The sequence below is a fragment of the Sus scrofa genome, chromosome 4 (assembly GCF_054392235.1).
Source record: "Sus scrofa isolate SSC_HxYL_T2T_F1_AM1 chromosome 4, Sscrofa_HxYL_maternal_Yorkshire_Landrace_v2.0, whole genome shotgun sequence".
NCBI lineage: Eukaryota > Metazoa > Chordata > Mammalia > Artiodactyla > Suidae > Sus > Sus scrofa.
This window is the reverse complement of record NC_139386.1, coordinates 43,728,576-43,743,378: the sequence shown is the minus strand read 5'-3', so window position 1 is coordinate 43,743,378 and position 14,803 is coordinate 43,728,576.

Here is a 14,803-nt window from a genome sequence, read left to right as displayed (position 1 = left end):
TCTATGTTTCTGATGTGGGCTTTGCCATTGCTTATTTAACTATTTCTCTGCTGCAGACATTTTTTTTCCAACCTCCAGTGGCTTTCAAGATGTTATCTTTGGTTTTCAACACAGTAGTGTGACTGTCACATATCTAGGTGTATAAGTGTGCTTCTCTTTGTATTTTTCCTACTTTGATTTTATTGAATTTCTTGGACTTATAAGCCAACACTTTGTTTCAATTGGAAATCTTTGGCCATATTTTTAAAAACAATTTTTTGGGGTCATCATAATACTCTCATTTTGGGATACCAATTACATGAGTGATAATTTTTTCACCCCAAATCCCTGAGGCTCTGTTAGTTTTCAAGTTTTTATTCACTGTTCTTCAGATTGGATTCCCACGTCACTGTTTTCATTCTTCCCTGAAACTTATTCATTAATTGTTTAAAGTTATTTACTGTAGACTTCCTAAATCTCCATTTCAGTGTTATATTTCTATTTCACTAATGAGATTCCTCAATTCTCTACTCATTAAGGCTATGTTTCCCATTAAGTCCTTGAACATATTTATAATAATTGATTTAAACCCTTCACCTAGCGATTAAACATCTAGGTCTTCTCAACATCTGTTTCTATTGACAGCTTTTTTTCTTTGTCATCATTCATATTTTCCTGTTTCTTTACCCATATAGTAACCTTTTATTGTAAACTGGTCATTTTGGATGATGTACTGTAGAGATACTGAATTATGTTATATTCCTCTGAAAAGTGGTGCTGTTTTAAATTTTTTTTTTCTTGCAGCCAGTTCAGCTATATATAATCATGTTACATTTGTGTAGGCTTGTTTCTATACTCTGTTAAGGTGGATCAGTGGAAATCCCAAGGCATTTTTTAAGACCCTCTACACTGGCTGTCCTCAAATTCCAAATTCTATTTTCCCTCCTGTTCTTGTCCAGAATTGGTTTTGACCTTTGTTAATGTAGGCCTACAGTAAGCTTTAGCAGTCTTAGCACCTAAGCTATGGACTTTCTGGTGTCTCAGTTTTATCCTTATGTGTTTCTAAGGCTTATTCACTCTACTGGGTGGAAATTTCATTTCTACCTCTGGCCAACTTCTTAACGTCTTTATTCTTCTCTCAATCTCATAGTAACTAGTCTTTACTAAGCCTTGCAAAGTCTTTCATTGTATATGCATAGCCTAATGCTTGGACAAAGACTTACAGGGAACCCCCAAACAGACTTCTGCTTTCCTCTTATGTCTTCTTTCCAGCAGCCTGACCTGCAGATTCCAGCTATTTTTAAAGACCCAAACTCAGAAATTTGCCTCCACGGATCAGTGGAACTGACATGTTGTTTGTTCTCCAACTCCTTATGCTGTGATCAGAAAAATTGACCTCGAATGGAGAGCTGCAGCAAACATGGGACTTTATGCCAACTGTTTCCCTTCTTTAGGGATTAGTTATATGCTGACCCATGCCCCATACCTGCAATGCTGCCTCACATATCTTGTCCAGTTGTTTAAATAGAAAGGCTAGTCTAGTATGAAGCATAAGTCTACATTGACATTTGAATTGTTATTTTGTGTTTTGCAATTCTGCTCAACTTCTCTTTAAATTATCTGCATCATTTTTTCAACATAATTCTGTCATTTCTAAGTAATGACTATTTAACTTTTCCTTTTGAACACTTTCATTTCTTTTTCATGCTAAAATGTTGAATAGAAGTAATGATTGCATCATTCTTATGTTTTCTGTATTCTCAAAAGCAAAGGTTTAAATATTTTATCGTTAAGTGCTTATTGGCTGTGAATTTTTTGAAATTTTTTACTAGTTTAAGGAAGTTCCCCTTTATATCTAGTTTTCAAAGATTTTTTTTCAAAGCAATCATTAATAGGTGTTTATTTTATCAAATCTTTTTTGGCTCTTTTTTAAATGATCATGTTTTTCAACCTTTCCTATTGTTGTGAGGAATTAAATTAATACTTTTCAATATCAAATTTAACCCTAGTGGCTCCCCCATCAACCTATCATATGCAGCTGAAGCCTTAGATGGTGGCCCAGGTGAGCAGCTGCCTATACACAGGGCTTAAATGGGTCATTGAGAACTTTCTACACCTTTTGGCATCATGTTACATGGGGTAACAAAACTGGGAAGGTGAAAACACTATCTTCTGTACCTGGGCTAAAGAGTCAGGGAAGTGAACAAACAGAGGTAATAAAGCCAATCCCACCAAGTGGAAAGCCAGCTGGTACTCAGCCTGTAATATAAACTAAGACTTTCACTTGGTCTTTACTGATCCAGGTTGTATTGCTCAGGGCCAGCTTTTTGGCATGAGAACTGTGCAGGCACACAGAACCTGCAGAAGAACCCCAAGTTTGGTTAATGCTCTCCTCTTGCCATCATGATATTCTTAATAATTTTATCTTTGGATTTATCTTTTGTAAAGGAGGTCTAATTGGATGCTGGAGCATGTGCATAAGCAAAGGAGATATGCATAGTATGCACGTTTGGCATCATTCCTGGGCATCCCATGTGCATATGGAGTTCTGGATGCTCCAGAGGCACAGAATTCTAGTGGATTCAAGATATGTAAGAATTCAGCAAAACTCAGAATACAAACTTGACTGTTGGTAGGCTATACATATATGGATATGCATATATAAAGGAATGAAGTAAGAACAGTTGAGTTAGTTTTGTGCAGTGTTTCCAGTATTTCAGAAAGAGCCAAATATATATATATACAAGAGCCTTGTATAGCTGTAAATGTTCTTATATTTTCATTTAAAAAGAGAATTATACAATACAAAGGTGAATGGTAATATTCATGCTAATTATTTAAAATTTTAATTTTTATTTACTTAGAATGGCATTAAATAGCAAATGTAAAATACCATGGTAAGTTGATAGAGAAACTTTGGAGGAGGGGAAAAAATCTTATATTTTAGTATCTGTAATGACATTCTTTTATGTGTTTTAAACTGTGGACCACACATTATCATTTTACCCTGAGCCTTACAAGTTGTGTAGCTTGCCCTGATAACAACCATTTCTGTCCTATAAAATCTGCATGATCTAGTCCAACAACCTCATTTCAGCAGAGTCACAGTTAAGTGAGGGTAATACTTTTGCTGCAAGAGGATATGTGATGTATAAGATGTATTGTACATTATTTTATGACCTCCTCAGCTTCCACTGGTAAGAAATGAGTGATACTATATCATTTCACATATAGTAAAAGAACTTTAAATCAGTGTTATTTCTTCAGTTTTTGTGATATTGTAGTTTGTTTATTTGTTATAACCTCAATAATGTGTATTATTATTTCTCTTAACAATTCAGTTTTTCTTTATAAAGATTTTGACATGATCTTTTCTTATTCACCCACATATTTATATTTGCAATGTTTTTTATTCCTTTGCGTAGGTGTATGTTTCAATACGGTATTATTTTCTATCTGCTTGAAGGACTTCTCTGAGCATTACTTATGGTGCTAGTGATGATTATTTTACCTTCTGCATGCCTGAATAAGTTTCTATTTTGCCTTCATTTTTAAAAGATATTATTTCTGGGTGTAGAATTCCAGGTTGGCAGTTTTCATTTCAGTATTTTAAAGTGTTACCTCACTTTTCTCTGCTTTGCATCAATTCCAGCAAGAAGTCTTCTATCTGCAGTTACCTTATGTTTGTTCTTCTTTAAGTAAATATTCTTTTACCTTTGGCTGCTTTAAAAAATTTCCCTATATCAGTAACTTTAATAAATTTAATTTTGTGTCATGATATAGACTTCATGTTTCTTCTGTTCAGAATGTGTTAAGCTTCTTGGAGCCATGGTTTTATAAATTTTTTCAGATTTGTGAAATTGTTAGTCACTATTGCTCCAAATATTTTTTCTATCGCCTACTCTTCCATCTCCTTCAATTACTCCAGGGACATACACTGGGCCACTTGATATGTTCATATTTTTTTTATTAGAGTATTAGTTGATTTACAGTTTTGTGTCAATTTTTGCTATACAGCATAGTGACCCAGTCATATACATATATGTGTGTGTGTGTGCATAAAGTATATATATTCTTTTTCTCATACCATCTTCCATTATGTTCTACCCCAAGAGATTGGACATAGTTCCCTGTGCTGTACAGTAGGACCCCATAGCTTACCCATTCATTACTTACCCATACCCAATGTAATAGTGTGCATTTACCAACCCCAAACTCCCTATCCATCCCATTTCCAATCCTGGCAAACACAAATCTGCTCTCCCTGTCCATGATCTGTTCCTGGTTTGTAGATAGGATCATTTGCGCCATTGTTCATATTTTTAAACACTTTTTTCTCTTCGTATAATTTGGATTTTTTGTTGTTTTGAATGCTTTTATTGTTTACTGCTTTATATTTAAAGTTCACTTATATTGTCTGCTGTGAATCCCATCCTGTGAATTTTTTATATCAGACTATTTTTATATATCCGGAAATTCAATTTGATAATTTTTAATATCGTTCATGACTTTTCTTAATATATTTATTCTTATCCCTGCCTTCTTGCACATCTGGAAGATAATTAAAATAACTTTTAGCATCCTTGTCTACTAATTCTATCATCTGGGTCACTTCTGAGTCTGCTGTTTTTGATTGAATATTTTTTTCATTACATGGGTGATTTCTTTTTTGTTGAATATCAGACATTTTGAACTTTACCTTGCTGGATTCTAGATATTTTTGTGTTCCTAAAATATACTTGAGTTTTGTTGTGGAATGCAGTTGATACTAGAAACAATTAAATCCCCTTCAGGGTTGTTTTAAGCTTAGTAGGCAGGAGCAGAGCAGCCTTCAGTCTATTAATCTTTCCCCATACTGATCTAATACACTTACATTTATTCTAAGAGCCAATGTATTTCCACATTGGCTGATAAGAACAGAAACTATTCCTGAAGCTGTATTAGCCCTGTAGATTGTTTTCTTTGCTTCTTCCAAGTTGAATTTTTTCTAAAAAATTCAGGTTGTCTCCTTATATGCACTCACTGATCAGTATTCAGTTGAAATTCAAGAAGTAACCTCTGTATCTATGCAGAGTTCTCACTCTGTTGTACCCTCCTCTCTGATAGTCGCCATCATGAACTGCAGCGTCCTTGGCCTTGCGCATTCCCAACTTCATCACTTCAACTGAAAGACACCACCAGGCTCCACCTAGGTTCCCTCTCCCTGCACTGTGGCCTGGAAACTCTGTCCAGGGTGTAAGTAAGTAGGGCAGTCATAGCCCTCACTTAATATTTTTTCCTCTCTCAGGATTTACTGTCCTGCTGCCTAATGTCCAATGTTTAAAACTATTGAGATGTCCCATTTTTTAGTTGTTTTAGGTTAAAGATCTGATCTTTATTACTTAATCATAGCTTGGAACGGAAGTTTTGTGCTGTTCCATTTTATTTGGAAATTAATTATTAGAATTTTGGGGGTGTAAGGGGAAATCTTCCACACAAGATTTGTGTTCCCTTTATAAGTACATTAGGCATCACAAATGTAGAATAATTTAAAACTTAATTGAAGCATAAGAACCTCAATTTTTGCAAATATTTGCAAGTATATACAAAGTTGACCTTGTGGGTACAATGTCTCAGGGATTTTGTTTCTTTCCTTCTTTCTGCTCAGAATCAGCACAACCATTGTCCTTTGAGGATAGGGGCATGGGTATATTTATATTCTTCCTGCTTACACTGAGGTTCCCAACTCAGAGTTTGAGAGTTTCTTATTGGAGTTCCTGCTTTGGATGGGCCCTGACTTGTGAAGGCTGTGAAAACCACTGAAATTTCCAGCTTCAGCATACACATTCATGGCAAAAGCAGTTTCAGTATTCCTGCTACTTGCTGAAATACAGCTGTTTCAATTAACTGTTATTGCAAGACATACCACCAAAAATCTAGTGGTATAAAACAGCAATAACTTTCTTATGATTAAATATCCTATGGGTCAGGAATTTGGACAGGACTCAACAGGAAGTGTTTGTTCCATAATGTCTGGGGTCTCAGCAGGGGAGCTAAACTGCAGGGGAATGACTCAAATGGCTGGCAGTAGAAATCAATCATCTTTAAGCTCCTCTACACAAAATTAGGTTTAGGATGTCTCGAAAGTTGGATTGCACTTAGCTGGGACTGTTGACAAGAGGACCTGAACATAGCCTTTCAGCATGGCTTGGAATTCTCTTAGCATGTTGAGGTCACCTTACAGTGAGATGGAAGAAATTATTGTGTTCATCTTTAAAGAGTGTAATTGCCACATCTCTTTTTTGTGATTAAAAAATGTTTTAATCTTACTAGCTCTTTGGAGATATGTCTCTATCTGTGTCTATATATCTATGTGTATATCTATATCTATACCTATATCTATATCTTTACCTTTATCTATATCTATATCTAAATCCTCAGCATATATATTTGCTTTCAGCATTAGAAATTCCAGAGGTCAATCTGGCTATTTAGTTTCAATAATGGCACTAGATATGGAACTCTCAACTTTCATATATATTTGAGAATTTTTCAAATTCCACAAAAATATTATTGGTATTTTGATAGTTATTTTATTGACATTCATACAGGCATACCTTGGAGATATCATGGGTTTGGTTCCAGTCCACTGCAATAAAGTGCGTATCACAGTAAAATGAGTCACACAGATTTTATGGTTTCTCAGTGAATTAAAAAAAAAAATGTTTACACTCTACTATAGTTTCTTGAGTGTGCAGTAACATTATGTCTAAAGTGACAATGTACATACCTTACTTTAAAAATACTCTATTGCCCCCGTACTAATCATCATCTGAGCCTTTTTTTCATTTTGCTGGTGGAGGGTCTGCCTTGATATTGATGGCTGATAACTGATCAGGGTAGTGGTGGTGAAGCCTGGAGTGGTTCCAGCAATTTTTTTTTTTTTTTTTTTTTTTTTTTTTGCTTTTTAGGACCACACCTATGGCATATGGAGAGTCCCAGGCTAGGGGGTCTAATAGGAGCTATAGCTGCCAGCCTACACCACAGCCACAGCAACGCAGGATCCAAGCCACGTCTGAGACCTACAACACAGTTCATGGCAACACCGGATCCTTAACCCACTGAGTGAGGCCAAGAATCAAACCTTCAAACTCACGGTTTCTAGTCAGATTCATTTCCACTGTGCCACAATGGGATTTCCAAGCAATTTTTTAAAATGAGACATTAATGAAGTCTTCTGCATCAATTGACTCTTCCTTTCATGAATGATTTCTCTGTAGTATGTCATGCATTTTTGATGGCATTTTACCCAGAGTAGAACTTCTTTCAAAACTGTAGTCAACTCTCTCAAATCCTGCCTCTATCATCTAAGTTAATGTAATATTCTAAATCCTTTGTTATCATTTCAATGATTTTTACATCTTGACCAAGAGTAGATTTCATCCCAACAAAACACTTTTTTGCTCATCCGCAAGAAGCAACACCTCGTTTGTTAAAGTTTTATCATGGAATTGCAGCAAATCCTCAGGCTTCACTTCTGATTCTAGTTCTCTTGCTACTTCCATCACATTTGTTGTTATAACAGTCACATCAAAGTAATTGATGCCAGATCATAACAAATATAATAATCATAATCATAAAGTTTGAGATATTTCAAGAATTGTCAAACTGTGACATGGGGCAAAATGCTATTGGAAAAATGGTGTCAGTAGACTTGCTCAGTGCCAGGTTGCTACAAATCTTAAATTTGTAAAAAAAAAAAAAAAAATCTGTAAAGTAAAATAAAGTGAAGTGCAATAAAACAAGATAGCCTGTATTGACTTTTAGATGCCTTTGTAATATTGAGTGTTCTTATTCTTGAGCATACATAGTATATCTTTTCTGTATTTCATTAACTGAAGTTACATAACTTTTTCAGGTCATATGCACATTTATTGTTAAGTTTGTTTTTTGAAATAGTGTAGTTTTTGTGGTTTTATGAATTGCATTTACTACATGAACTATACTTTCTAATTGCTTACTACTGGTTTTTTGGGAAAATGCTCAATTTTCACAAACTTAAAATATATACAGCCATTCAAATTGGTCTAATTTCTCAGCTGCTACAGAAATTTGTCTGTTGTCTTGAAATATAGAATCATGTGCAAGTAATGGTAGACTGTCTTTGAATTTGGAATCATGTGTAGAGTTGTTTCTCCCTTTTCAATGTATATGCCACTTTATTTGTATTATTCCATTAACTATGATTTCCAATACAATGTTGAAGAATAGCAATAATAAAGAGAATCTTCATTTTGGTATTAACTCTACTGTGATTCATGTTTCACCATTGTGATATGACAATCTCACAAGTCACTGATAATTTATTCAGTTAAAGATGCTTTAGTATACATTTATTTTGTTAATTATTTTTATTATGACTAAATATTTGCTTCTATTTAATGTTTGTCGTTACTCATTGAAATGAACAATAGCATTTCTAAAGTTTGTCACTATAATTGTGGATTTATTATGTTTTGGTATATTTGTCAGTTTCATTTTATATATTTTGTAACTATGTTGATTGGTGCATAAAGAACCATTACCACTATATACTGCTAAAATTCCTACATTATGTTTAATCTGTATGAAACATTCCTTTCACTTCATTTAATGCTCCTTACCTTAAATCCTATTTGGTCTAATATTAATATTGCTATTCTTTTATTTTTCTTGAGTTTTGGGCTTATCTGTTTTTATTTCTTTTTATTACAGTAGTTCTGTACTATTTTGTTTCAGGTGAGGTTTTCTACCTACATTGAATTCAGGAAGAGTATTTTAAATTTCCAATAGTTTCTGGACAAGAACAGGTAAAACTTTTTATTTTCTGGTAAAATAATGAATATGTTAAGATATTTTTACTATCAAATCTAATAAATTGAAATGGAGAAGATGTAGCATTTACTTACTTGCATTATTTTGATCTTAGTGAATTATAGTATTTTTAAGTTCTACAGCTTATCATGACATCTTAAGAGCATTATTTTCCCTTATGCAAATAATAACTTTTATTGTACTTTTTAGAACACACAATAAAGCCTCACTTTCAAGATATCAAGAAACAAATACATAACGTTTTCTATTTTTGTAAGAATCTTAGAAAAATAATTAAATGGAGACAAAATAGAAATACTTAAAATTAGCAATTGATAGTAAAAAAATATTACTACGTTATAGAAATTTGGCAGCCCTTGGCTGCTTTTTATTTGAAATCTGTTAAATTAGCAATTGCATCATTTACAAAAAATGTAATTCACCTTACGTGAATTTTTTTATGAAAAATAATTTTGTGTTTTAATTAGAGTTAAATAAGGATAACATAGACAGTTGGTATACTGTTAATTTCAGTCATGTGTACTCTCTGGATATTAACACAAAGTTTTTATGTATGATATATGTATTATGGAATATTAAAATATATCTGCCCTCTTCAAATTCAGTAAAGTTTTTTGGTTTGTCTTGCTTTGATTTTTTGTCATTCAGCCTAATGCATGTATATCAGACCAAAAAAAAAAAAAAATTCCTTCAGCAACCTGACATTCATTGAATTATCCATATATTCTTCACCTATGGGAAATATGCAAGGTGAAGGATGGATCACGACTGACTTCTTTCTGGGCAATTTTCTTATGCTGTAATATCCACAAGAACTGATGAAAAACATCAGAAAGAAATATTTTTTATTGCTTAAGTAGTTGAATATATTAAACATATATTGTTCTTTTAATTGTTCCTGTAGAATCAGATGCCCCCAAATTAATGGGACCTATTATATACCCTTTTTCATACAGCCTTCTTTATTGTGTTTTTCATAGTCTTCTGTTATACTTCCTGAAAAGGGTCACATTATAAGCCCAGAAGTAGGATGATGTTTTGATGTGATATTGAGGCTATTTGTCCTCCTCATAGATAGAGGTTGTGGTGCCTTAATACTAAAAGAAGTATTATGGGAAACGTGGACCCTACTGCAATCCATTCTGAAGACGTTAGGGCCTTTCAGAATTGAACTTAAATGCTAGGTCTATCCCATCTATATGTGACAAATTGGGCAAGCTGTTTAATGTCTCTATGCCTTAGATTCTCATCTACAAAATTAGAATAATAATATCCAGTTCACAGTGCTGCTGTAAGAATTATATAAGATAAATGTTTGAAAGATTATAAATACAATTAGTGATATGAATGATATGGTTTCCAAATTTAAACTCAGAGTAAATTACTTTTATTTGCTCTAGAAATATTGAACAAAGTAGAAGAGCAGGGCTGCTGTCTGTCCCATCAGGAGGCCACTAGTCCTATCTGACAGCTCCCTTGGAAGAAATGCCACTGGAGACACAAAGAAGCAGACTAGAGACGAAAGAACTTAACTTCAGTTCAAGTCAAGGCAAAATATTTTGTACTTATTTATAAGCACGGAGTAGATTAATTGATATAAGAAACAAGTGCCAAATTCCAGTGATTTAATGTAGTAAATTTTATTTCTTGCTGACTTTGCAATTGATATAGGAAGACAGTGAGGCTTCTGCTCCATGAGGTCATCCAGGGAATGAAGCTTCTTTCATCTAGAAGGTCCACTACTCCTAGGGTCTTTAAGATCACATGTGAATCTACTGCATCTGGCAAGCAGAAATAAATGAGACTAAGAATAGAGAATAATATGGGTGTATCTTTAGGGACCATGCATAGACGCAGTAAGTACCTAAGTTTTTCCTGTTGCACTGACTATAACTTAGTCACATGTTCCTACCTATTATGAGAGGGTGGGCTTATAGATATAATCTGTGTGGCCAGGTCAGAAAGAAAAGAAAGTTTGGTAAATATGTACTATTATTTATGCTGGAGATGTCTTTTGGTCAGATGCCAGAATAAGGGCAGGGAATCCACTGAATTTTTCTTTTTAATTATCTCACCTAAGTTTTACACATTATTTTTGAATAGTTTTCAAAATAAACATCCAAGTTTTGTTTAAACTGAAGAATAAATGCAACTTTAGCTTATGATTTGCTAATCAGTTCATTTCAGCAGATCTCAATTCAGTGCTGGTTTCTTATGCCTAGGTCTTTGTAAATTTCAAGTCACACAATACCTTGAAGTTTCAGGTATCTGAAAAATATTTAAATCACAGAAATGGAAAGTTAAATTGAGATGATACACACAAAAAAAGGTGTTTATAAATTAGGAAGCATGAGGCATTACTTTTTACTAATGAAAGTATGGTTGAAAAGTTACTGTAATGATGATTTGGCATTCTATTACCACTCTGTCCTGTCTTCATCAAGTCCATTAGCATCCCTGTGCGAATCATGCTGTTTAAATGTCAGATGTATATTTGAATTCCATGTGTGTTGTACAACTGGAATCTATGTCTAGTTAACACTTTCTTATACTGACAGGGTTTGAATAAACTATGATATAAAAAATAATGAAGTCATCCCAGAGAACATATGAGATACCATTATATACACATAGGCGGCAAGGATTTGGAAGACAAGGAGTCAGAAGAAGTAAAGAAAGAAAGGAGCTCTTAAAGACTGGGTTGGGCTGGGATCTGAAATGTGCAGAATTCGGTTTGTTATCAGTGCTATAGCGGATATTGGAATGATGAAGTAACCTAAGTAGGGTTGGTTTTGTTTTGAGTGTTGGTTTTTGTTTTTTTTAACTTCCTGAAATTATCTTCTAATTTTGTCTTATTTTTATTGAGCTAACATTATGAAAGTTTGATGCATATATTATATTTCTACTTTCATATACACTGCAGCATGCTCACCAGAAAAAATTTAAGCTAATTCTTCATCAAAGATTTGTAAAGAGGAATTAATTCTTGTTTCCCTTTTATTCTATTACAGACCGTAGTCTACCTTTAAAAACACATTTTCGTTGCAATAAATCTTTGCTTATTTAACATTCACAATCCTGTCCTTAATCATATAAATCAAAACTTAAGACCAAGTAATTTTTTCATGCAGATTAGAAGATGCGCCAGTTCTATGAAGGTTCACATTATAATATTTAGGTAGACTAAAATACGATTCTTTCTTTTTTCTTTCCTCTCTTACCTTCCATTTTTTCCTTTTCCTCTCTTTTTCCTACATTTTTCCATGTTTTCTTGATTTTGTATATATGTATATATTTTATGTCATTATTCTATAAAATCTGAAAATTATGAAAGGATGTTTAACTGTTATGTATAATACATCACTTGTTACCTCTAACAAGATAAATTCCACATAAGAAAAATTAGGTCTCCCATTCCTAAGGTTCTCTTTTAGTTTTTGTCGTAGTTCTTTTTTTTTTTTTTCTGTGTAAAATCTTCTAAGTTTAATTAGGTCCCATTTGTTTATTTTTGTTTTATTTCTATTGCCTTGGGAGACTCACTTAAAACATTTGTACAGTTTATGTCAGAGAATGTTTTGCCTATGTTCTCTTCTAGGAGTTTTATGGTGTCATGTCTTATGTTTAAGTCTTTAAGCTATTTTGTTTATTTTTGGGAATGGTATAATTGTGTTGTCTAATTTCATTAATTAAAGGCTTTATCACCAAAATATCCAAACAACTCATATAACTCAACAACAAAAAACAAACAACCCAACTGAAAAATGGGCAGAAGATCTAAATAGACATTTTTCAAAGAATACATATGGATGGCCAATAGGCGCATTGCTGATTATTATAGAAATGTAAATCAAAACTACAATGAGGTACCACCTCACACCACTCAGAATAGCCATCATTAATAAGTCCGCAGATAAAAAATGCTAGAGAGGGTGTGGAGAAAAAAGAACCCTCTTACAATGTTGGTGGGAATGTAAATTGGTACAACCACTATGGAGGCTCCTCTGAAAACTAAATATAGAACTACTATATGATCCACCAATTCCATTCTTGGGCATATATCCAGACAAAACTTTCATTCAAAAATATACAGGCACACCAATATTCATTGCATTCACTATAACCAAGACATGGAAACAATCTATATGTCCATTTACAGAGGAATGGATTAAGAAGATGTGCTACATATATACAATGGAATACTACTCAGTCATTAAAAAGAACAAAATAATGCCATTTGCAGCAACACGGATACAACTAGAGATTATCATACTAAGCAAAGTAAGTCAGAAAGAGAAAGACAAATACTATATGATATCACTTATATGTGAAATCTAAAATATGGCACAAATGAACCTATCTGCAAAACAGAAACAGAATCACAAACATAGAGAACAGATTGTGCTGCCAAGAGGAAGAGAGAAGGAGTGGGATGGACTGGGAGTTTGGGGTTAGCAAATGGAAACTATTACATTTAGAATGGATAAACACTAAAATTCTATCATATAGCACAGGGTACTATACTCAGTTTCTTGGGATAGACCATGATAGAAAGTAATATAAATAAAATAACATCTGTATATGTATGACTGAGTCATTTTGCTGTAGAGAAGAAATGGGCACAACATTATATACCATATATACTTTAAAGGGAAGTAAACAGGAAAAAAAAAAGAATAGATTAGTTCCATGTCAATTGTCATGAAAAATACCTTTCAATCTATCATGTGTCCAAAGTTAGTAAATACATTGCCTTAATTTCTTTCTTAGACTAAAGTCAAATACTACAATATATTTGTTTCATTTTGGTTTTCTTTTTCAAATTGACTGACACTGTAATTAACTCTGAATGACTTCTACTGATCTCCAAACTTGTATGAGGTCATTTCTTAAACAGGTAGCATTTTTTTCTCTTAAAATGCAAGTTGAAATGTGTTTGTACCTGTGTGTGCAAAAGTGAGAGGGGATGTCTGTATAGTAAAATCTCATTGCAAATTTTGCTAAGGACCATGAAATCTCCATTCCTTGTCACCACTGCATAGCTTCTAGACTCCATCCCCTATGTTTTTTCCCACTTTTCTTCTTGATTTCCTACCAACTCCCATCATATAATAAGTGGAAGGGAAATTAATGTACCTATCTATTCCTACAAAAATAAGGGAATAGCTTAATTTAGAGACATTAGATGAGATCTGGCTTCACTCTATTTCAGTTTTCATATACTGTGGGAAGCCAAAGATGAACATTTAATATCATGTACTACTGTTTGTCCATGTCTGCCGTGTCCTAAAGGCCTCCAAGGTTTCCTTAGGCTCAGCTGTCACAAAAGTCAGACAAACTTAGCCAAAAGCATTTGTTAACTGAGGAAAATGTAAAGTGCGATTGTTTTATTATTGTTAAGAAACTGCATTACATATTCCATGTCTAAGCTCTGGCCAATAAGAATACACATAAGGTGGTCATTAGCACAATCAAGGTTCTATCCTTCACATTTACAGTCTAAGAACCTTGATTTGTCAGTTCACCAAAATTATCTATAGTAATTTTAATACAAAGATCTTTGTAATATGTTCATATTCTAGTATTATATGTACCTATTAAAATTGTTTTTGAAGAATATTTAAAAACATGGGTATAACTTCTCAGGTGAAAAATCAGGCTAATAAGCAGTATATTTACAATGATCTAAATATTGATATAGATAGATATATAGGTAAAAATATACAGACAGACACAGACATATATACAGATATAGATATGTTATTTAGTTCTCAGGATTATCTTTGAATAACACACTTATGATGATTTTTATTGTTACCTCATACTTATTTATATTTTCTCAAATTATTATACCCCCCCAAAGTGAATTCATTTTCTTTACATTTTTCATTCTCTTTATTGGCACAAAAGGAAGGAGAGAGGAAGAAATGTGTGTGTTTGTATAAGTGCATGGCTATTTAAGTTCCATGCCACC